At 48.7% G+C, this 23,805-nt stretch overlaps 1 pseudogene; it reads left to right on the top strand.

Annotated features, from left to right (window-relative positions):
- The first annotated feature begins 1,409 nt into the window (after nucleotides 1-1,409).
- Nucleotides 1,410-23,711, top strand: LOC131569771 (cysteine sulfinic acid decarboxylase-like; annotated as a pseudogene).
- The last annotated feature ends 94 nt before the right edge of the window (nucleotides 23,712-23,805 follow it).

The raw sequence follows: 23,805 nt of genomic DNA, 5'->3' as shown, positions 1-23,805 counted from the left end.
AAGCACCTGGAAGCTTCCACCATGTCTGACATAGGCAATCTCTGATGACTGTGAAGATGGACATGCTGCTGGCCCAATTGGAGAGGTTGGTAACACCTCTGTGATGACATATTTAAGAAGGAAATCAAAACCGTGTTTGCACGGCTTTTTCCCGGGGTGGCGAAGCCCTGCTGCCGGGGCCATCCTCGTGCAGCCTGCAGCGATGCGCTGCAGCCACCGCCATCTCAGCAAGGCCTGTGGTGAGTCTTGCCTGCCCGGCTGCCCCGATCCAGCTGCACTGCCGGCGGAAAGGGCAGGGACAGTGGCAGCAGCGTCCCCTTCCCAGCACCCTGCACGAGGAGAGGCATTAAATAGCATCAGCACTGCGGCGGCCGCCACTGCCCTGCAATGGCAGCAGGGCTGTATGGCCAACAGTGGAAGGACAACGAGAAGCTCCCTGATGCAGAACCTAGACAAAATCAACATAGTGCTGCGGGATCCTGCAGGAATCTTCGGACTGGTGGAACTTGTTGACACTGGTACTGGGATTTGGGGTACACGGGAAATGAAGGGCACTGGGAATGGGTGTGGGGACACAGGACATGGGGGACACCAAACACTGGTGGGGGAACACACTGCAAGTGATGGGGGGACACCAGGGACAGGTGGGGGGTACACTGGGGACAGGGGGGACAATGAGAATAAGTTTGGGGACCCTGGGAATGGGTGGGGGCCACACTGGGAATGGGTTGTGGGGACACTGGGAGTGGGAGGCCACATGGGGTCACCACTCTTCCCACAGATCGGGGGGCACAGTCCTAACCCTTCCCCCTGTCCCCAGAACCCTCTGGGGCTCCTTCCCGAGTCCTGGACTTTGCTCCTTGCCCCGGCGACGTGACCAGAGGAAAATTCCATCCTGGGGAGGGAAGAGAGAGGAGCTGGGAAAGCCTGGTCCCAGGATCATCTAATCCCAGGAGAACCTGTTCCTGGCAGCACCTGATCTTGGAAAATTGCAGCTGGCAGAGGTGAGAGGAAAGGTGAGTCCAGAGAGCCTGATGCCAGGAGAAACCCATCCTGGGAACACCTAATGTTGTGATCATCCTGTTACAGAACTACGTCATTCCAGAAGAACATCATTCTGTAATCGCCGTATCCCAGGAGAATTTCATCCTGAGAGAGCCTTATTCCAGGAGCACCTCATCACAGGGGGAAGCTCAGCCTGGGATCACCTTATCCCAGGAGATCCTTATCCCACAATCACCTCATTCTGGGACCACCTTATCCCAGGAGATCCTTGTCCCAGGATCGCTTTATCCCAAGGTTATCTGCTTCCAGGAGGAGCTCATCCTGGGATCCCCCACTCCTGCCATCTGCTGCCAATTCCAGGGTCCCTCCCGCTGCACTTCGGGGCCTCCCTGTGTTCTCCTGCCATGGCTGAGCCCTCTGGGGCTGGGGACAGCATCCCATTGGAATGTCCTGGCCTGGACACGGCCGCTGGGGAGGAATTCCTGCAGGAAGTGTTCCAGATCCTGCTGGAGGAGGGCGTGCGGAAGAGCACAGATGTGACACAGAAGGTTGGGACACTGGGGCACTCGGGAGGGAGGGTCCCCAGTTCCATTGCATCCTATTCCTGTTTCCAGTACCATTCTCAATCCCAATCCCATTCCTGTCCCCACAGGTAGGTGACTGGAAGGAGCCCCCTGGCAGGGGATGGGGTTCCCGATTTGTCCCTATTGCTTGTCCTGCTCCCAGGCATTCCCTGTCCCAGTCCCTATCCCATTCTCATTCCCAGTCATTCCCAATCCTATTCCCAGTTATTCCCAGGCGTGTGCCTGGAAGCAGACATGGAAGGGGGTGAGGGTCACAATATTGCTCCTTTCCCAGTCCTATTCCCATTCTGAAACCCAGTTCCAGTCCCATTCCCAATCCTGTTCCTAATACAAGTCCCGCTCCCAGCCCTGTTCCAACAGCTAGTCCCATTCCCAATCCCATTCTCAGTCCCGTTCGCGTTTTCAGTCCTGTTCCCATTCTGAGTCCCCTTCCCAATCTTATACTCGGAACAGGACTGGGAGTGGCAGTGGGGTTGGGAATGAGAGTAAGTCCCAGTTGCAGTCTCATTCTCATTTCCAGTCTTGTTCCCCATCTTGTTTCCATTTCTAGTCCTATTTGCAGTCCCGCTTCCAGCCTCATTGTCATTCCCATTCCCCATTCTGTTTGCAGTTCTGGTGCCAGTCCCATTCCCATTCTGGTTCCTGGTTCCAGTCCCATTCCCATTCTGGTTCCTGATTCCAGTCCCATTCCCATGGTCAACATCATTCCCAGCTCGTTCCCCCTGTGGTTCCCAGTCCCATTCCCAGTCTCGTTCCCAGTCATTCCCAGTGCTTTCCCAGGTGTGTGACTGGAAGGAGCTGCAGGAGCTGCGGGACCTGCTGGATCTGGAGCTGCGGAGCGATGGGGAGGGGCGGGAGCGGCTCCTGCAGCGCTGCCGGGATGTGCTGCGCTTCAGCGTCCGCACCGGTGCGCTCCCAGTACACACCAGTGCACACCAGTTCAGCCCCAGGGCAGGCCCAGTGCCTCCCAGTTTAGCCCTGCACAAACTGCATTGGGCACGGCAGCTCTCACTCCGGCCCAGCGGTTCCCAGTGTGGCCCCTGGTGCCTGACAGTGTCAAACATTGTGGCCCCTGCCATGTTCCCCTCCATGTCTCCCCTGTTATAAATGGTGTTCAATTTGTGTTGAATTGGGGCTGGGTTGGAATTGCTCTTTTGGGATGATTTGATGGGTGTTTGTTGTGGGTCCTGGGGAGGGCAGGTCCAGGGTTTGGTGGGGGTGATAGTCGAAGGGAGGCGGGAGGTGATTGGACAGGGGACTTGACCAATCATTCGATGCCCCAAGAAAATGATTGGTCCAGAATGAATATCGATATGGACCAATGAGAACACCGGAAAACACAGGGACCAATCAACACACAGTTCCTTCTGAGGGACCTACATTTTTTGGGGAGAACTCAGTGTGTTTGGGAGACATTGTTATCTTTGGGTTGTTGCATGGGAGTTTGGGCTTATGTCAAACTCCTGTCCTCTGTGGTTTGTTTTAATGAACAATAGCCTTTTTCCTTCTCAAAATCTGGCCTCGTTCGAATCCATAACATCTTCTGGGGACTCATCAGGGATAGGCCCACGCCCCAAACTGGTCTGGGGTAGCTCAGGACCTGGGAGATACGTCCAGCCACCTTTTTTGGCTGCCAGAGATTTGACTACGTCGGACTGCAGAAGGGATTGCTGCCTATACCCAAGGCTGCAGAGGACACAACAGCCCAAAAAGGTGAGAGCCCTTCGAGAGGGAGTGGGCCTCACACTGCCCCTGAGCAGTGCGAGTGGGGTTTAAGGTGCGAGGGGGTGCGAAGTGAATGTGCGTGATTGAGACAGGGACTGTGAGCGCTGACTCCCGAAGCAAGTGTGTGGGGGAAGCGAGTGTTGCAGCCGTTGAGTGAGTGTACCTCTAGGGACCCCTAGAGTAGGGGAGACGAGGAGTACCCTCCTCTAGCCACCCTTACCTGCTCAGGCGCCCGTTCCTCCAGTGAGTGGAGGCTCCAAGGGGTGATTTGGGCCCTTGGCCTTGAGAGGAGGGTGTTAGTGGGCTGGACTGCCCAGAGTAAGGGGCAAAAGCTCTGACCACTAGCCCAAATCACCTGGAGGGTTGTTCCTCAGAGATAGAGCAGGGGAGTCTAATCTCTGAGGAACTAGGACCTTAGGGGTGGGAGAAAAACTCCTATACAGAGACTGCCAGACAAAGTAGCCACAGTATAGGGGAGTGCCCCTTTCTGAGACAGGGGAAGGGGAGGGTGCCCAGCCTAGGAGAGTTAGGGAGCCCTTGAGCTAGGATCCCACTGGGAGGGTTGCAGAGGGGGACAGACTCAGGACCCTGAGCTGGGATCCCATCAGGGGGTCGTAGGGGTAACTGAGGGGCCTAAACTTCACAGGTGCAGTGACCCTCAAGCAGGCAGGTGGGCCCCCTGCTATGGAAGGGCCCTTTCAGCCACTAGGGCTGAAGGGGATGTTAGAACCTGTCTAAGCTAAGGCAAAATTCAAGAGGCAGAGCCTCTCCAGTGGAAGCCCATTGTACATGAGTTGTCGAGATCTCTGCAGAGTGAGGTTTGGAGGTGAGGACAAGCTGAAAGTCCTCCGACTGCTACTCAGGGAGGGCAAGTATAAGACCCCGCTGAGGCCATTTTGTATTTGGTTGAGCGGGCGGTTCGTTTCACTGTAGCCATTTTGTCTTTTGTTGAGCAAGTGGCTCGCTGTGGTCATTTGGTATTCGGGTGAGCAGGTGGTTTATTTCAGAGTGGCCATTTTGTCTTCTGTTGAGTAAGCGGCTCGCTGCGTCTATTTTGTATTTGGTTAAGCAAGTGGTTGTAAGTTGCTTAATTTCTTGAAATAGCCATCGTTATTGTTTAGTTTTCCAGCTAAGACAATAGCTGTTACATTTCTTTTTTGAATTAATTTGGATATTTCACTATTCTTAGGTTATAAATGTTCATTTCAATTGACATTTTTATTCCGAAACCCTTGTTAAACTGCAATATTTATTTTGTTTCCCATACTAAATATTTCTTTGAGTCACCATTTTTTTGTTTTGTTTCCCACCAAAGCTACCACATTTATTTCGTTTCCCAGGTCAAACATTTCTTTAAAAGTTGCCATCTTTGTCTTGCCTCTTATGATAAGGAACTTTTAAAAGTAACCGTTATTAATACATTTTCCACAATAATTAATATTTATTTTCTCTTCCTCATTAATAACTAATACTTATCCCTTATTAAAAAAATTAAAATAAATAAATAAATTCAAAAAAATAATTAACAAAATAATATATATTTTTAAAATTGTAATTGGATACCAATTGCTAGTTAAAGATGGGACAGTGTGCTGGAAAAAGTGCTATCAGGAAGAGAAAAGGGAAGGAAGTTTTTAAGTAAATACCTCCTAGTAGTCCTTTAGGTGAACTTTTAATAAACTGGGATACTTATGAGGGAATGAAGGATCTAGATAAAATAAAAATTATGAGATACTGTACAGAAATATGGCCTAAAGAGAGTATTGCTGAAGGACCTGTCCTGGTACGGGACAAAAGAAAGATGGCTATGTACAGCTTTAAATAGATATGTCAATACCTGGGTAGAACCTTGCAAGGAAGAGATTAGTTATGCTAAATGTTGGTTAGAAAGGGAGAAACAGGAAGAGGAAATAAAAGGTTATAAGGTATCCAGAGAAGAAGAAAAAGAAGAAACTAAGCTACCAGAAAGGAGGTGGGATCCTTTAGACCATCTTCCTCTGCCTCCCCCTCCTGATGCCTTAGATTACACTCAGAGTATCCATCCCCCTTAGATTACCTCCCGTTACCTCCTCCTCTGACTCCTCCTATAGACCACCTTCCTCCTCCCCCTCCAACCTTGTACCCCCTCAGTACCATCTCATGAGGTGGATGCAATTTCAGGATCTACTCCCACAGGAGTTTTAAAATCACCTCAACCTTTTAATTCAAGTTGTCCTGCTCCCAGCATCCCTTCTTCTGTATCATCTCCTTTCCCAAATATACCAGAACCTGCCCATTCTAGTACTCCTTCAGTTTTGCAGATTCCCTCCAGTTCCTCAAGTTCCCAGACACCGGTCTCTAGTACCACTCAGAGTGTCCATACCCCAGTCTTGGCTCCCAAAACTTTCCAAAATACCCCTCTTTATTTTTCCTCCATATTTCAACCGACAACCCAAAGTACCTCTTCCTCTATTCTTATTTCTGGAACATACACAAAACATTCCTTTTTATTTATCCCCCATACCCCAACATACTGAGAGTCAAAAGCAGGAGGAAAGTTTGCAAACAAAAGGTCAGGGAGTGAAAAGGGCCTGTTGTTGTAAAGATATAGAGGAAAAGAAGTTAATTGAACCAGATAAGCATGTAGAAAGCCATCAATATAATACAAGGTTCCAAGCAAAGAAAATTCAAGATGAAGGTGGGAGAATTGAAAAGTTGTTTCCTCTAAGGGAAGTGCCTATGGGGAGGGCCAGAGGTGGTATTGGTTTTGTGAATGCCCCATTCACGGCCTCTGAGGTTAGAAATTTTAAGAAAGAAATTAAACCTTTATTAGAAGATCCCATAGGCATCTCACAGCAACTAGATCAATTTCTAGGACCCAATATTTACACATGGGAAGAATTAAATTCAATTTTAGAAATACTCTTTTCCTCAGAGGAAATACAAATGATTAGTGCAGCAGGCATGAAAATTTGGGAGAGGGAGAATTGAGGTGGTCCCAGAGGGGAAGAGAAGATGCCTCTCAATCCACCCAACTGGGACCCAAATCAGGAGGAGGGAAGAGCAAGTATGAGACAATATAGAACCCTAATTATAAGAAGGATAAGAGAGGCTGTCCGTAAAACAAATAACGCTAAACTGGCATTTGATAGCCATCAGGAACGGGATGAGTCACCTAGTGCCTGGTTAGAGACATTTAAAAGAAATTTTGAATTGTATTCTAGTATTCTAGTGTTGATCCAGACAGTCCAGAAGGACAAGTCCTAGTCAAAATTCAATTTGTAACAAAGGCTTGGGTAGACATCAGGAGAAAATTAGAAAAGCTGGATGATTGGCAAGAAAAAGGAATGAACGAGTTATTACGGGAGGCACAAAAAGTATATTTAAGGAGGGAGGAGGAAAAGACCAGGACAAAAGCAAAAATCATGGTAGCAGTGGCTAGGGAAAGTGCAGGGTTCAGAAGTAGTGAATTGACAGGAGTGAGAAAAGGCGAGTACGCAGGGCCTCGAGGAGGTGAATTCAAAGTACAACCAAGTAGCAAGAAAGAGCCAAATAGAGATAGCAGAACATCTTGGGTGGAAGGAAGACCACCTTGGGCCGATATCATATGTTTTTATTGTGGAGAAAGGGGACACACCAGGAATTTTTGTAGAAAAGAAAGAATAGATGAAGCCATCGCACAAGAACAGGACACTCTCGGATGGAGGCAAACAGGAGATGACTAGGGGTGTCAGGGGCTCTACGCTCTGAGGGATGATATTGGTCATCAAAAGGAGCCTCTGGTAAACTTAGAAATTAGCCCTCAGAGTGAAGAAATTGAATTTCTAGTTGACACTGGGGCAGATCGTTCAAGTGTTTCAAAAATCCCTAAGGATGCAAACTAAGTAACGGAACATGTAAAGTTAGAGGGGCTGAAAACAACCCTTTGGAAGTACCCATCATTGAAGAAGTGTCTATAAAAGGAAGTTTCAGAGAAGGCTCTGCAGACCTGCTATACTTGCCAGAATTAGATTCTAACCTTCTAGGCCGGGATTTGCAGGTGCAATTAAAGATAGTAGTACCTGAGGGAGAACATATGGTAGTAAAGATGATGGTTTTGAGGGAGGAAGATGAAAAGGCCATAAATCCGAGGGTGTGGGCAGAAGAGGGTGGACTGTTAAGCATTCCACCTGCAGAAGTAAAAATGAAACCCAACCTTCCGCCAATAAGAATTAAACAATAACCAATTTCTATAGAAGGGAAGCAAGGACTGACACCTGTCATTAAAAACCTGATTGAAGAAGGAATTCTAGAACCATGTATGTCCCCACATAACACTCCTATATTGCCTCTGAAGAAACCAGATGGTACATATCAGTTAGTCCAAGACCTATGAGAAGTAAATAAGTAAACAATTACCTGATACCCAGTGGTAGCCAACCCATACAATTTATTAAGCAAAGTACCATCAAAACATGCATGGTTTAGTGTTATAGATCTGAAAGATGCTTTTTGGTCCTGCCCACTTGAAAAAGAAAGTAGAAAATGGTTTGCATACGAATGGGAGGATGAGGAAACTGGGAGGAAACAACAGCTGCAATGGACAAGTTTACCTCAGGGATTCACAGAGTCACCAAATTTGTTTGGCCAAACTCTAGAAGAAATCATAAAACGATTTACACCCGAAGGAAATTCCCAGGTTCTACAGTATGTAGATGATTTGTTGATTTCTGGGGAACAAAGAGAGGAAGTACAAGCAACAACGGTTAATCTACTGAACTTCCTGGGGGGAAAAGGGTTAAAAGTATCCAAAAAGAAGTTACAGTTTGTTGAACCTGAAGTAAAAGATCTGGGTCACATAACTGGGAAAGGATACAAGAAATTAGATGCTGATTGAATTCAGGGCATACTATCCTTACCAGCACCTACAACAAAAACAGATGTAAGGAAATTACTTGGATTAACTGGATACTGTAAATGATGGATAGATGGACACACAAAGTTAGTTAAATTCCTATATAACAAAATGGTTGAAGATGAGCCTATAAATAGGAGTGAAGATGATGAGAAGCAGCTGGAGGAATTAAAGGAAAAATTAGCAAATGCCCCAGCGTTAAGTTTACCGGATTTGAATAGACTGTTTGAACTGTTTGCTAATGTAGAAGAAGGAATAGCTTATGGTGTCGTTGTACAAGAATGGTGTGGAGTGCGGAAGCCCATTGCCCACATCTCAAAATTATCAGACTCGGTTATCAGAGGTTGGCCTATTGTGGAAGAATGGCTGGATAAACAGGGCCATGGGTCCCTTGAAATGTTGTACAAGCAAACCCCATGTTGGCTTGACATAACTAGGCTGCACGCCATGATAAGGAGATAGCAAAGTGTGCTGTGTTATGCTGACAAGGTCGAAAGGGCAAGGACAGCAGTAAAAATGAAGAAGAAAAGAGGTTTTGCAATATAAAAATTGAAAGTAAAAGCAACGAGAATGAGGAAGAACCCTGTGTTAGAAACCACAAAGGAAGAGGAGTATGTAATGTAACTTTTTGCTTTAAACCAATGAACTAACGATGATGTCCTGGTTTAGGACAAATTAGGGGAAATCTCCAAAAGGGAGCCCCCCAAAAACAAAACAAACCTCCAACCACCCCTCCCCCAACACCGGGTTTGGGAAGGAATTTCTCGGAGGAGCAAAGTGGAAAACAAAACCTATTTATTTACAAGTAACAAAAGAACACTCCCCAACACAAGAAAAGAAAAGAAAACAGAAAAAACAGACTGTGTGTTGAGAGGGCGCGGCGCTTCTCTGCAAGCTTCGGATGTCCTGGACGTCTTCAGGTCACGTCCGGAGCCGGTCCAGTATCTTCAGGGGAGGGTAAGAAAGAGGGAGCAAGAGAAAAGGAAAAAAACAGCACAAAAAAAGCAGAAAGCAAGCAAGCAAAGCGGCTAGCCAAGCCAAGCAGCAAAAGCCAAAAGCAAAAAGGCCTGGTCAAACACTCCCCCCTCTCTTCCCCGCCCCGCCGCAGCAAGACGGCCGGGGGGGGGGGGGGGAAGAGAGAAAAGGCACAGCTGCCAGACACAACACACGATATTGGGATAAAGGCTGTCAACCCACGACACTCCACCCCTTATCCCATATCGTGAATATACAATAAAAACTTTCATTTCACTTACTCACACCTTTGACACTTACGCATTCCTCTCATCTTACTTGCTCAGACCTTTGACACTTACAGTTTCCTTCTGTCTCACATTCAACAAACAATGACATTCATATATGAATCTCATCCCACAATCAGGTCTCCCTGAGGTACACACCGTGTTGTTCCATCTTTCTGCATTATCCACCATGTATAACCTGGTCCTTGAGCAAAGACAATCCCACGGATGGGTTTGTCTGTACTCGAGGCAGGGTTGATCCATACTGTCTTTCCCAACAAACCTCTGACATGGGCCACTGGGGCTTTATCCCCATCTACTATATTAAGGAGCTCAGACTGAGCAGGACCCGCTCGGTTGGTGGAACCTCGAGTGTTAACTAACCAGGTAGCCTTTGCCAAATGCTGCTCCCAGTTTTTAAAAGACCCCCCACCCAATGCTTTTAAGGTGGTTTTTAACAATCCATTATACCTTTCCACTTTCCCTGCAGCTGGTGCATGATAGGGGATATGGTATATCCACTCGATGCCATGTTCCCTAGCCCAAGTATTAATAAGATTGTTTTTAAAATGAGTTCCATTATCCGACTCAATTCTCTCGGGAGTACCGTGCCTCCAAAGGACCTGCTTTTCAAGGCCCAAGATAGTGTTACGGGCTGTGGCATGAGACACAGGGTAGGTTTCCAACCATCCCGTGGTGGCTTCTACCATGGTTAGTACATAGCGCTTGCCCTGGCGGGTTTGAGGCAGTGTGATGTAATCAATCTGCCAGGCCTCCCCGTATTTGTACTTAGACCACCGCCCCCCATACCAGAGGGGCTTCACCCGCTTGGCCTGCTTGATGGCAGCGCACGTCTCACAGTCACGAATAACCTGAGAGATACTGTCCATGGTTAGATCCACCCCTCGGTCTCGTGCCCACTTATAGGTGGCATCTCTACCCTGGTGGCCTGAGGCATCATGGGCCCATCGTGCTAAGAATAACTCTCCCTTATGCTCCCAGTCGAGATCTATCTTCAACTCCCCTATCTTTGCAGCCTGATGTACTTGCTGGTTGTTTTGTTGCTCTTCATTAGCTCTACTTCTGGGGACATGGGCATCTACATGGCGAATCTTCACAGGTAACTTCTCTACCCGAGTAGCGATATCTTTCCACTCTTCCGCAGCCCAAATTGGTTTTCCTCTTCGCTGCCAGTTGGCCTCTTTCCATCTCTTCAGCCATCCCCATAGAGCATTGGCTGCCATCCAGGAATCGGTGTACAAATAGAGCCTTGGCCACCTCTCTCTCTCTGCAATACCTAGGGCCAGTTGAATAGCTTTGATTTCAGCAAATTGACTGGATTCACCCTCTCCTTCAGTAGCCTCTGCAACCCGTCGAGTGGGACTCCACACAGCTGCTTTCCACCTCCGTTTCATCCCTATGACACGACAAGAACCATCGGTGAATAGAGCATAGCGTGTTTCTTCTACTGGTAACTGATTGTATGGCGGAGCTTCCTCAACCCGGGTCACTGGCTCTTGTTCCTCATCTGCGACACTAAAGCTTTCACCTTCAGGCCAATTTGTAATTATCTCCAGGATCCCAGGGCGATTTAACTTCCCAATTCGAGCGCGCTGCGTAATGAGGGCAATCCACTTACTCCAAGTAGCACTGGTGGCATGGTGGGTAGAGGGAACCTTTCCTCTGAACATCCATCCCAACACCGGTAGTCGGGGTGCCAAAAAGAGTTGTGCCTCTGTACCAATCACCTCCGAGGCGGCTTGGACTCCTTCATAGGCGGCCAAGATTTCCTTTTCTGTTGGAGTATAGTTATCTTCAGACCCCCTGTAGCTCCGACTCCAAAATCCCAATGGTCGGCCTCGGGTCTCGCCAGGTACCTTCTGCCAAAGGCTCCAGGACAGACCATGGCTCCCGGCTGCAGAGTAGAGCACGTTCTTCACATCTGGTCCCGTCCTGACTGGACCAAGGGCTACAGCATGAGCGATCTCCTGCTTGATTCGGACAAAAGCTTGCTGCTGCTCAGGGCCCCAATGGAAGTCGTTCTTCTTGCGGGTAACCAGATAAAGGGGTCTCACAATCTGACTATACTCAGGGATGTGCATCCTCCAGAAACCTATAGCGCCTAAGAAAGCTTGTGTTTCCTTTTTATCAGTTGGTGGGGACATGGCAGTGATTTTATTAATAACATCCACAGGAATCTGACGCCGTCCATCTTGCCACTTCACCCCCAAGAACTGAATTTCTCGGGCAGGTCCCTTGACTTTGCTCTTCTTAATGGCAAATCCAGCTTCCAAGAGAATATGAATTATCTTCTCTCCTTTCTCGAACACTTCTATTGCCGTGCTCCCCCAAACAATGATATCATCAATATATTGCAGATGTTCTGGAGCCTCACCCTCTTCTAGTGCAGCCTGGATCAGTCCATGACAGATGGTAGGACTGTGTTTCCACCCTTGGGGCAGTCGGTTCCAGGTATACTGCACTCCCCTCCATGTAAAAGCAAACTGAGGCCTGCATTCTGCTGCCAGAGGGATGGAGAAAAACGCGTTAGCAATATCGATGGTCGCATACCACTTGGCTGCCTTAGACTCCAGCTCGTACTGCAGTTCCAGTATGTCCGGTACAGCCGCACTCAGTGGTGGAGTCACTTCATTCAAGGCACGATAGTCCACAGTCAGTCTCCATTCTCCGTCAGATTTTCGCACAGGCCAGATAGGGCTGTTAAAGGGTGAGTGGGTTTTACTGACCACCCCTTGGCTCTCCAGCTCTCGGATCATTTTGTGGATGGGGATCACGGCATCTCGATTCGTCCGGTACTGCCTGCGGTGCACTGTTGAGGTGGCAATTGGCACTCGCTGCTCCTCTACCTTCAAGAGTCCTACTGCAGATGGGTTCTCTGATAGTCCAGACAAGGTGTTCAATTGTTTAATACCCTCTATCTCCACTGCAGCTATTCCAAAAGCCCACCTGAATCCCTTAGGATCTTTGTAATAGCCATTCCGGAGGAAGTCTATGCCCAAAATACACGGAGCCTCTGGACCAGTCACAATCGGGTGTTCCTGCCATTCCTTCCCAGTCAAGCTCACCTCAGCTTCCAACAAAGTCAACTGTTGTGATCCTCCCGTCACTCCAGCAATGGAAACAGGTTCTGTCCCCACGTGTTCCGATGGCATTAAGGTACACTGTGATCCAGTGTCAACCAACGCTTCATAGTCTTGTGGCTCTGATGTGCCAGGCCATCTGATCCACACCTTCCAAAAAACCCGGTTCTCCCGTGCCTCTTCCTGGCTGGAGGCAGGGCCCCTCTAAGCCAGATTGTCCTTCTTTCCTTGGGCATATGCCTTAGAAGTTCCTTCAAGGGGATCGGACATGTCATCGTCATCATTATACTTAACATCTCGGCTATGAGCGACCGGAGCTGCTATCCTTTTGGTGATACTTTCTCTTTTCTTCAAATCACGCACCCGTTGTGCCAAAGCAGCGGTGGGTTTTCCATCCCATCTCCTCATGTCTTCTCCAGACTCACGCAGAAAAGCCCATAACTCAGTCCGTGGGGTGTACCTTCTCTCCCCATCAAAGGAGCGCCAGCGTTGGACACCAGGACCTCTAATTTGTACAGCTGAGATTTGAATAAGGTCCTCCTTAATCTCTTCCCGGAGTTTCTTATGATTCTCCTCAATTTTATCCTCTAGTTTCTGCAGTCGGGTTTCCACTGCTGCAATTCTGGCATGAGTTGGGCCATGCACAGCATCTGCATACGCTCGAAGCTTCTTTGCCATATCGAGCACAGTCTCATATGTATCATCCCGCTTCATTATTGCTAGGGCAGAAGCGTATTCAGGTGGCCCAAGTCGCACGAGTTTCCTCCACATTACAGGTGTGCATGGTACCAGGTCCGGATTTCTAGTTGTTATGTCATCTGAGAAAATGAGCTCTGCCACCGCCATCTCTCTCAGGCGTTGGATCCCCTGTTCTATGGTCTTCCACCGTGTCTGCTGCATATAGAGATCATCTGTACACAGGTATCGTTCTGCTACGCTTCTTAGGACCCGTTCCCAGAGGCTGTGAGGGTTAGCCCCCCTCATCATACCTTGATCGATGACAGGATCATGTGACAGGGATCCCAAATGCCTCGCTTCAGTACCATCCAAAATCGTAACCTCCCCTGCAGCATCCCAAAGGCGGACTAACCAACTAATTATAGATTCGTCAGGTTGTCGTCTGTAATCCTTTCTTAGGCCTCTGAGGTCCTTCAGAGAAAAGGAGTCAATATTAGCTCCAGATTCTGTGCCCCTTGATGTGGCCTCTGATTTTGGTGAGGGTCCTTCTCCTGCATCATCATCCTCATCATCCTCCACCTTTCGATCGGTCTTGCCTTTACACTTTCCACCTCTTGTATTAGCTGCAACAGCCATGGTTTGGGGCCTACTGTCTGATGCAGCTGCTAGCCTGGAGCCTGGGAGGTTAGCTGCAGCCTGGGTCACTGGGGTAGTAACTAACTTATCACCCTGTTCCCTTTCTGCTATCTGCTGCTCCACAGTATCTAGCAGAGTACGGTAAACAAATGCCAAGGCCCAGCTCACTGCAGTAATCCTTTCTTCCTTAGTGTTACCATGGCACTTCTCCCTCAAATACTTTGCCACCTCGACTGGATTCTGAATTTGATCAGATGGAAAGTCCCAGTCCATAGGATCAGAAAATTCCTTTAAAGTCTGGCCCATGTCCTCCCATTTCCCACTCCAGTCAAGATTTTTCCTGCTTTGTTTTACTCCTAAGTCAGGAGTGTCTCTAACCCCTCTAGAAATCTCAGTCTTCATTTTATACACACTCCAGACAGTATAGAAAAGGCTTAATAAATTAAATGCCAGAAAGATGGTTTCTTTCAAACTCAGGGGAAATTCAGTATTTTCTAATAGAGATGTCAACAATTTGGAGGACAAGAAGGAAGACAAAGGCTGAAAAGCCCCTTCCCCTTCTTCTCCCCAAACAAACTGAGTAAACAACCATAATAACAGTCCATACATTCCTGAAATAAAGTCCAGCATTTTTATCCGACACATCATCATACATAAGACCAGCACAATGACTATTCTGGTTAGTGCCCCCCGCTTACAAAAGCTACTTATTAGGGCCAACATCAGAGCTATTTTTGGGTAAGGAAATAACCCCAGGGACCACAAAAGTATTAAAACTTCAAAAACCCCTAGGGACCAGAACGACCGGCAAGCTTCCACTCCAAATGACATTATGAATCACCGATATGCCCACAAAATAGCCAAAACCAAAATATTATTGTTATAGGTTTTTTTTCCACTGTTTTTTGGCCTCCTTTTTCCCGGCCAACGCACCAAAAAGTATATTGTCCTGGTTTAGGACAAATTAGGGGAAATCTCCAAAAGGGAGCCCCCCAAAAACAAAACAAACCTCCAACCACCCCTCCCCCAACACCGGGTTCGGGAAGGAATTTCTCGGAGGAGCAAAGTGGAAAACAAAACCTATTTATTTACAAGTAACAAAAGAACACTCCCCAACACAAGAAAAGAAAAGAAAACAGAAAAAACAGACTGTGTTGAGAGGGCGCCACTCTTCTTTGCAAGCTTCGGGTGTCCTGGAGCTCTCAGGTCACGTCCGGAGCCGGTCCAGTATCTTCAGGGGAGGGTAAGAAAGAGGGAGCAAGAGAAAAGGAAAAAAACAGCACAAAAAAAGCAGAAAGCAAGCAAGCAAAGCGGCTAGCCAAGCCAAGCAGCAAAAGCCAAAAGCAAAAAGGCCTGGTCAAACACTCCCCCCTCTCTTCCCCGCCCCGCCGCAGCAAGACGGCCGGGGGGGGGGGGGGGGAAGAGAGAAAAGGCACAGCTGCCAGACACAACACACGATATTGGGATAAAGGCTGTCAACCCACGACAGATGAGTACGCATAACGAATAGAAACATATAAAAGTTCCGTTGTACTGAAAATAAGCTGAAGCTTGCTTTACCAATCATATTAACTGATTGCTTGTCTTCCCTCGCCGCTGTCAGCCTCCTTGTCTCCAAGCGGTAGCTGCCACTGTAGTTCTCCTAGAAGAAGGTTACAGGTTAACATTAGGTAACAAAATCAAGGTATATACTCCCCATGATTTAAAAAATATCGTAAGTAGGAGAGCATGTCAGTGGATTTCAGACAGTAGACTTTTAAAGTATGAATTGATTTTAAACAACAGTGAAAATATAGAATTAGCTACAACAAGAATTCAGAACCCTGTGCAGTTCTTATATGGAGAACCAAAGGAAGAATTGCCACATCACTGTCTCGAAACTATAGATTTGAAGATAAAAGTCAGAGAGGATCTATTAGAACAACCTTTATCTGAGGGAGAAATACTTTTTATAGATGGTTCATCACAAGTAGTTGATGGGAAAAGAGTATCAGGATATGCCATAGTAGAGGGATATACAATGACAGTTGTGGAAAAAGGAAAGCTTCCTGTGAATTGGTCTGCAGAGTGTTGTGAGATTGATGCACTATTAAAAGGAGTGAAATGGTTGGACAAAAAGAATGGCACTATATTCACTGATTCTAAATATGCTTATGGGGTAGTACATACCTTTGGGAAAATCTGGGCGGAGAGAGGATTTGTTACTGAAAAGGAAAAACCTTGATTCATGAAGGCCTCATAAGAGCAGTGCTAGAAGCTTTGAAAGGGCCTAAAGAAATTGCAGTGGTGCATACAAAAGGACACCAAAAAGGTGATACTAGAGAAATAAAAGGGAACAACTTGGCAGATATAACTGCAAAGAGGGCCACAGTGGAGAATTCAGAAAAGATCCTCAAACTAAATGAAATAGGAGATGAGAATGATGATGATGATAGAGGAAAGGAGGAGATCCCTACATTTAATGAGAAAGAACAAGAAGAGTTACTAAAACATGGTGCGGACCAAAATGAAAAAGGAGAATGGAGGATGCCAGAGGGTAGACAAGTATTAGAGCATTAACTAGGAAGATATTAGAGGACCTACATGTCTCAACCCATCGGCGCACTCAAGCTTTGTGCGATCATTTTATGAGAACTTATGTATGTATCGGGGTATGGGAAATTGCCAAAATAATAACCAGAGAATGTATGACATGTCAGAAGATAAATAGAAAAATAATGAGAAAATTACCTCCAGTGGGAAGCGAGTTAGCAAAAAGACCATTTCAATGTATACAAACAGACTTTACGGAATTACCACAGTTACAAAGGTATAAGTATTTACTAGTAATGATAGACCATCTGACTCATTGGGTGCAGGTATATCCAACAACGAAAGGAACTGCAGAGACTGTAAGCAAAATTTTATTAGAACAAATCATACCCCAATATGGAATAATTGATACTATTGACTCCAATAGAGGTCCTCATTTTACAGCTAAGATATTACAACAACTAATGAATGCTCTAAATATCATCTGGAAATTTCACACTCCATGGAGACCCCAAAGTTCTGGGAGGGTAGAAAGAATGAATCAGATTCTTAAGATAACTCTTACAAAATTAACAGAAGAAACAAAGAAGAATTGGTTGAAATGTCTCCCTCTGGCACTAATGAGGATAAGGACTAAACCAAGGGCAAATATAGGAGTGCCACCATATGAAATTATGTTTTGTTTACCATTCTTAACAACTTCAGGAGATGTGAGAACATATGAAGAAGGAGAATGGGGTGTGAGAAAATATATCAAGACTACAACCTGCATTTTAGAAGAATTAAGGGATATCTTCCTCAAGCTACTCCCATTGATTTCAAAATCCACAAATTCCAACCTGGTGACTGGGTATTTATCAAGACCTGGAGAGAACAACCATTAATCCCAAAGTGGGAAGGTCCATTCCAAGTTTTACCGAAACAGTTATTCAAACACAGGAGCAGGATGGACACTTGTCACCCGAGTGAAAGGGCCAGTTTCAGCACCCGAGGGGCTATCTCTGACCTCAGCTAAGTAACACCAAGCTGATTCTAAGGAAGAAGACATCAGAAACACCATAAGAAGACAAATAAGTTATGAGTTATAATAGAACTTTGTTAGATTTATTGTAAAATAACTAATTGAAAGTTGTAACTTTTTTTTCTCTATTTAGGGGGGGTGAAATGATATGAGTTGTGAAGGAAGTATTTTAATCTCTGGTATTTATTAATACAGATCCTGAGATCCAGGAAAAGATAGAGCATTCTCCCATGCCTCTAGCAATCTGCCCCTAAAAGACGGAAGGAACAGGTTGATACAAAAGGAAAGGTAGACTCCTGCAGCAGTAATTGGTAAGAATCTCACAGAAATAAACAAGGAAAGCGGGGGGGCAAGACTGGATCAGGTTATATTCTTACCACAGAGTCGCTGATCCTCTGTGGAGGGGAGACATGGCTGGGAGAGTAGCTTGTACCGGACCCCCACTGCCATTTCAGAAATGCCACTATCCTCTGTGTGCAGGAGATTCTTGGACTGCTGTCCCTAGAACCCGCACGAATCCGAGTCCCAATTGCTTCAACTCTTTGTCATTCACCAGCTGTATAGAAGATGGAAAAACACATTGGCTATATGAAAATATAGGGAATTTCAAACAGAAGTTAATGGGGGAATGCCCTATGAAAGAAAAATTAATCTGTTCAGGAAAGAGACTGATTGAAAGAAAGATAAGACATGGGGTTTATGAACCATGTTTAATGAAAGAAAGCTGCTACTACAAGAAAATGGAGTGGAAATAGCGGAGAACTCAGAGATTGCCAAGTCAGCCCCTGAGATGTGCAAGCAATACCAGAAATTGAGACAACTATACACCATTGAAGAAGAAACTAATTAAGAAAATGTTGGACATGCTGATGCGGGCTAAAGCCCAATCAAAGTTTTAGGGGGGAAGTTGTTATAAATGGTGTTCAATTTGTGTTGAATTGGGGCTGGGTTGGAATTGCTGTTTTGGGGTGATTTGATGGGTGTTTGTTGTGGGTCCTGGGGAGGGCAGGTCCAGGGTTTGGTGGGGGTGATAGTCGAAGGGAGGCGGGAGGTGATTGGACAGGGGACTTGACCAATCATTCGATGCCCCAAGAAAATGATTGGTCCAGAATGAATATCGATATGGACCAATGAGAACACGGGAAAACAAACAATCAACGTGCAGATCCAACACCCACCAATCCTGGACCTGAGAGAGGTTATAAAGTGAGGGTTTCGGTTGGGTTTGGGGTTCTTCTCCTTCTGAGGGACCTACTTTTGGGGGAGAACCCAGCGTGTTTGGGACACGTTATCTTTGGGTTGTTGCATGGGAGTTTGGGCTTATGTCAAACTCCCCGTCCTCTGTAGTTTGTTTTAATAAATGAGAGCCTTTTTCCTTCTCAAAATCTGGCCTTGTTCAAGCTCATAACACCCCAATCTTCTGCATCTCGCTTGACTGCCCCCATGCCCCCCCATTTCCCCCTGCATCCACTCCCTGACCCTCCCCATATACCTCCAACTCCTTCCAAGTCCCATCTGATCTCTGCCTACCCACCCCCAATCCTTCCTGTCCCCCCATCCTCCATGTCCCTCTTGTGCATCCCCTGATTCCCCTGTATCCCCTCTGCCCACCCATTTTCCCATTTCCTCACACCCCCTCATTCCGTCCTCCATATCCTCCTCCTGTCTCCCCAGTCTCCTTCTGACCCTGCCATGACTCCTCGGAACCTCCCAGGCCCTCCCCTTATCTTCCCGTGTCCCACCCTCCACGTGCCATCCTTAACCCTCTCATGTTCCCCCCCATTTGCCCCTATCCCCTCCCATATCTCTCCCTGCCTCTCCCTGCCCCCCCGCCATGTCCTCCCCTGACCACCCTCTGTTCCCTCTGTGTTCCCCCAGGTCACCCCCTGTTGCGCATCCCGGCTGGATGGTGACGGGGGTGGGCTACAGTCCCCCTCTTTTGGGCTCCACACTATCCCAGCTACCACTGGAGGCGCAGCGTGGAACAAAAGGGCCACAGCACGGGCCTGGGGTAGAACTCTGGGTAACGTTTTTAGATGGCAAAAACCCCCTCCCCAAGGTCCCAGGACCACAAACTGGGGGCAAACAACAGCTTATAAAGGGGGGCAGGTCTCAGGGGAGGATAGAATCTCTAGCTAATCAGGAGAATTGGGGGTGGAACACAAGGTGGGGAATACAAGGTATATAAACCAATGAAGGACTTCAAGGGAAGGGAACAGTTTGGGATAGGAGGGGTTAACAACACGATGGGAGGGGACAGGGGTTTGAAACTTGGCCAGAAAATAGCTAAGTAACAAACAGATAAACCCACACCTGGCCCAATAAAATAACAAAGGCAGGTCTCTATCCCTGAACCCTGAACAAGGGTTGTGAGCCCTAGTCGCTAATATCCTCATTCTAACCTTAGTAGGCAGTCACCCAGTAGAACACCCATTCATCATCATGGGCCAACTAGCCTCATTCACCTACTTCACTCTAAAAACAGGGGGAGAAAAAACCCAAAAGGACCACCAAACCACAAATCAAGCAGTAAACATGCCAAATAAATAAACTGGTTCTTCAACCAGCTTTTCTTGGGGCTGGACTGTGGACCACCACGCCCTGGCTGGCCGGTTCCTCACCGAGACCCTCAACACGAGCCCGTGAGCCCCCAACACTCCCAAAGGGCAGCTGGCGCATGGGGAGACCCCTCAAAAAGCTGCCATGACCCTCCCCTCCCCCAGATCCACCTGCAAGGAGACCCTGGTGCTGATGGAGGGGGAGGTGCTGGCGGGAGGATTTTGGGCTGCTCAAGGTTGGAGGGAGGGTTTTGGGGGTGTTGAGGAGCCCAAATGAGAAAGGACCTGCCAAAACCCTGTGCTGACTGCCCTGATCTAGCCCCCAGTGTTGGTGCTGATGGAGGGGGGCTTCTGCGGGGAGGGTTTTGGGGTGCTGAGGCTCTGGGAAAGTTGTTTGGGGTTCTGAGGTTTCAGGGGGAGGGGAACCCCCCCGACTGCTGCTGGGCCCTTCCAGGTACACATACGAAGTGGCCCCAGTGCTGGTGCTGATGGAGGAGCAGGTCCTGGCCAAGCTCCGGGAGCTCGTGGGGTGGAGCAGCGGCGATGGCATCTTCGCTCCCGGTATCCCGGACCCTTCCCGAGGGGTATCCCTGTCCCCCCTCTGCCCCTGGCAGCCTGTCCGTGGTGCCCTGGGGGTGAAACGGAGGTCCCTGTCCTGGGCAGGGGGCTCTATGTCCAACATGTTGGCCATGAACGTGGCGCGATTCCGGCGTTTCCCGGAGAGCCGCAGCAGAGGGAACTGGGACCTGCCTCGCCTGGGCCTGTTTGCATCCCAGGAAGGTGGGACTGGGGGCTCGAGGTCACCCCAAAACCTAATCCTCAGAGTCATCCCAATTCTAATCCATGGGGTCATTCCAAACCCTATTCCTGGGGTCACCCCAAAACCTGATCCCATGGGTCACTCCAAATGTCATCCCTGGGACCTCCACAAAACATGATCCAGGGGCTCACCTGGGGTCATCCCAAAAACTGATCCTGGGGTCGCCCCAAAGTTGATCCTTGGAGGTTGCCCTAAACCTGATCCATGGGGTCATTCCAAAACCTGGTGTCACTGAGGCTACCCCAAAACCTGGCCCATGGGGTCACCCCAAGTCTGGTCCCTGAGATTACCCAAAATCTGGGGTTACCACAAGTCTGGTCCCTGAGGTGACCCCAGATCTGATTCCTGGGGTCCCCCCAATCCCGGTCCTGTTTTCCTGCCCAGAGCCATTACTCCATCCTAAAAGGAGCTGCTCTCTTGGGAATTGGCACGGACAATGTTCACCTGGTGCGGACAGATGAGAGGTGAGTGCTGGGAGGTCCCGAGGGACCCCAGGTCAGGGGATTCCTGCAGGTATCCATCCCTATCCCTTCCCTTCAGGAGGAAGATGATCCCGGAAGAGCTGGAGAAGGAGATCCAGAGGGTGAAAGCTGAGGTCAGGAGAGGCTGCACACCCCAAAGGCCCTCAAACTCCCCAATGGCTCCGCAGTAACCCCAACGGCCTTCCCAGTGTTCGCAAAGCTCCCTCAAAGTCCGTGTGTCCCCCTCTAAGTCCCCAAAGCCTCTCCAATGTTCCCAAAGCCCTTCCCATGTCCACAAACCACCCTCCAAGTCCCCCAATGTCTCCCCAAATCTCCCCAATGTCCCCCCAAAAACCCTGAATGTCTTCCAATGTCCCCCCACTATCTCTTCAATTCTTCAATGCACCCAATGTCCTCTGTCCTCCCCAGACCTCCTGCCCTTCCTTAAAGTCAGTTTCCTGTCTGCCCCAAATCCCTCTATAGCCCATTTCCTGCACCCCCAATGTCCCCCTGTATCCTCCAGCCCCCCACAGCTTTCCTCCTGAGCCATCTCAAAGTCCCCCCAAATGCCCACCCAGGGCTCAGAGCCCCTTCTTTTTCTGTGCCACCATCCTGGCAACCTTTGACTCCCTGTGCTCCCCTGCCCTCTACCCCCTTCCATGCCCCCAGCACCCTCCGATACCCCCAGACCCCTCCCTAATCCCCTCCAGGGCTCAGAGCCCCTCTTTGTGTGTGCCACAAGTGGCACCACCATCCTGGGCGCCTTCGACCCGCTGGACGCCATCGCCGACGTCTGTGCCCGCCATGGGCTGTGGCTGCATGTGGACGTGAGTTCGGGGTGCTTGGCTGGGGGGGGCTTGGGGGTCCCCCTGTGCGTGCTGATCCCCCTTTTCCTGCAGGCAGCATGGGGGGGCAGCGCCCTCCTGTCCCCCCAACTCCGTCATCTCCTTGCCGGCATCCACAGGTGTGTCCCTCCCCCTACCCCCGCAAAAGACTCCCACCTGCCCTCTGAGCTTTTGGGGATACCCTTTTTCCCCAGAGGGCCCCCCCCAAACTCTGCTGTTCCCCCCCACCAGAGCTGACTCAGTGACCTGGAACCCCCACAAGCTGTTGATGGTGGGGTTGCAGTGCTCAGCATTCCTGCTCCGTGACAGCTCCGTAGGTGCCCCCCATCCTGAATTTGTGCCCCTAGGATGCCTCCTGGGCCCCCTCATTAATTTTGGTGCCCCCTGCCCATCCCAGGGGCTCCTGCAGTGCTGCCATGGCGTGGGGGCCTCGTACCTGTTCCAGCGGGACAAGTTCTACGACGTGTCCCTGGACACAGGGGACAAGAGCCCCCAATGCGGCCGCCGCGCCGACGGCCTCAAGCTCTGGATCCTCTGGAAAGCCGTGGGGACCCGGGGGCTGGCACAGCGTGTGGAGCGGGCGTTCGGTGCCTCTCGGTGAGCCCCAGGATCAGGGGGAACCCTCCACCCTCCCAAACTTGGCTTCACCCCTTTGCTGTCCCCAGGTATCTGTTGGAGCAGGTGAAGAGGAGGGAGGGATTCCAGCTGGTGATGGAGGTAAGGGTGATGGTGGAATGGAGAATGGGGGACATGGACACCTAAGAGTCCTGGAGGTTGGAATGCCACGGGTTTAAATCATCCTGGAACTTTAACTGCCTGGCGGTTAATCCCAAAGGTTTGAATCCCCAAAGTTTAAATTCCAGAGTTTTCAATCCCAGAGGCTGAAATCTCAGAGGTTTGAATAGTCCCAGAAGTTTAAGTCTTGGAGGTTTAAATCCCTGAGGACAAATCCCACAGGTTTGAATCCCAGAATCTGAAATCCTGCAGTTTGGAATTCCACAGATTTAAATCACCCCAGGGGTTGAAATCCCAGAGGTTGAAATCCTGGAGTTTAATCATCCTGGAAGTTTCCATTTTGGAGGTTTAAATCCTGGAGTATTAAATCCTGGAGGTTCCAACCACAGACAAGTAAATACACATGGCTGAATTTCTGGAAGTGCAAATCCCTATCAGATTCTGGGAATTGGGTGAAGGGTCATGATCTCCTTCCTCTTCCTGCAGCCAGAATTTATCAACCTCTGCTTCTGGTTCATCCCACCCAGCCTGCGGGGCCAGGAGAACTGCCCGCAATTCTGGGACAAACTGGGAAAGGTGAGCCCAGAATTCCAAATTCCTCCCACCTCCAACAGCCTTCCAAATCCCCAGAAATCACCCAAAAAGAAAAACAAAATCCTCCTGAAATGGTGTGTCCCCCTAGGTGGCCCCAGCCATCAAGGAAAAGATGATCCGGAGGGGCTCCATGATGGTGGGGTACCAACCCCAAGGATCCCACGTCAACTTCTTCCGGCAGATTATCACCAATCCTGCTGTCACCCGCCAGGACCTGGACTTCTTCCTGGATGAGATACAGGAATTGGGATGGGATCTGTGAGCACTCCCAAAAACCCCAGTGAAAGACCCCAAAACCTTCCCCCCATCCCTGAGGTAGAGGAGCAGATCCTTGATTTCCTCCCCTCATCCCAAATTGGAAATGACCCCAAAACTCCACACTCATGGAATAAAACT

Source organism: Ammospiza caudacuta, chromosome 31 (assembly GCF_027887145.1).
Source record: "Ammospiza caudacuta isolate bAmmCau1 chromosome 31, bAmmCau1.pri, whole genome shotgun sequence".
Classification (NCBI taxonomy): Eukaryota; Metazoa; Chordata; class Aves; order Passeriformes; family Passerellidae; genus Ammospiza; species Ammospiza caudacuta.
This window is presented reverse-complemented; position numbering and strand designations above follow the sequence as displayed.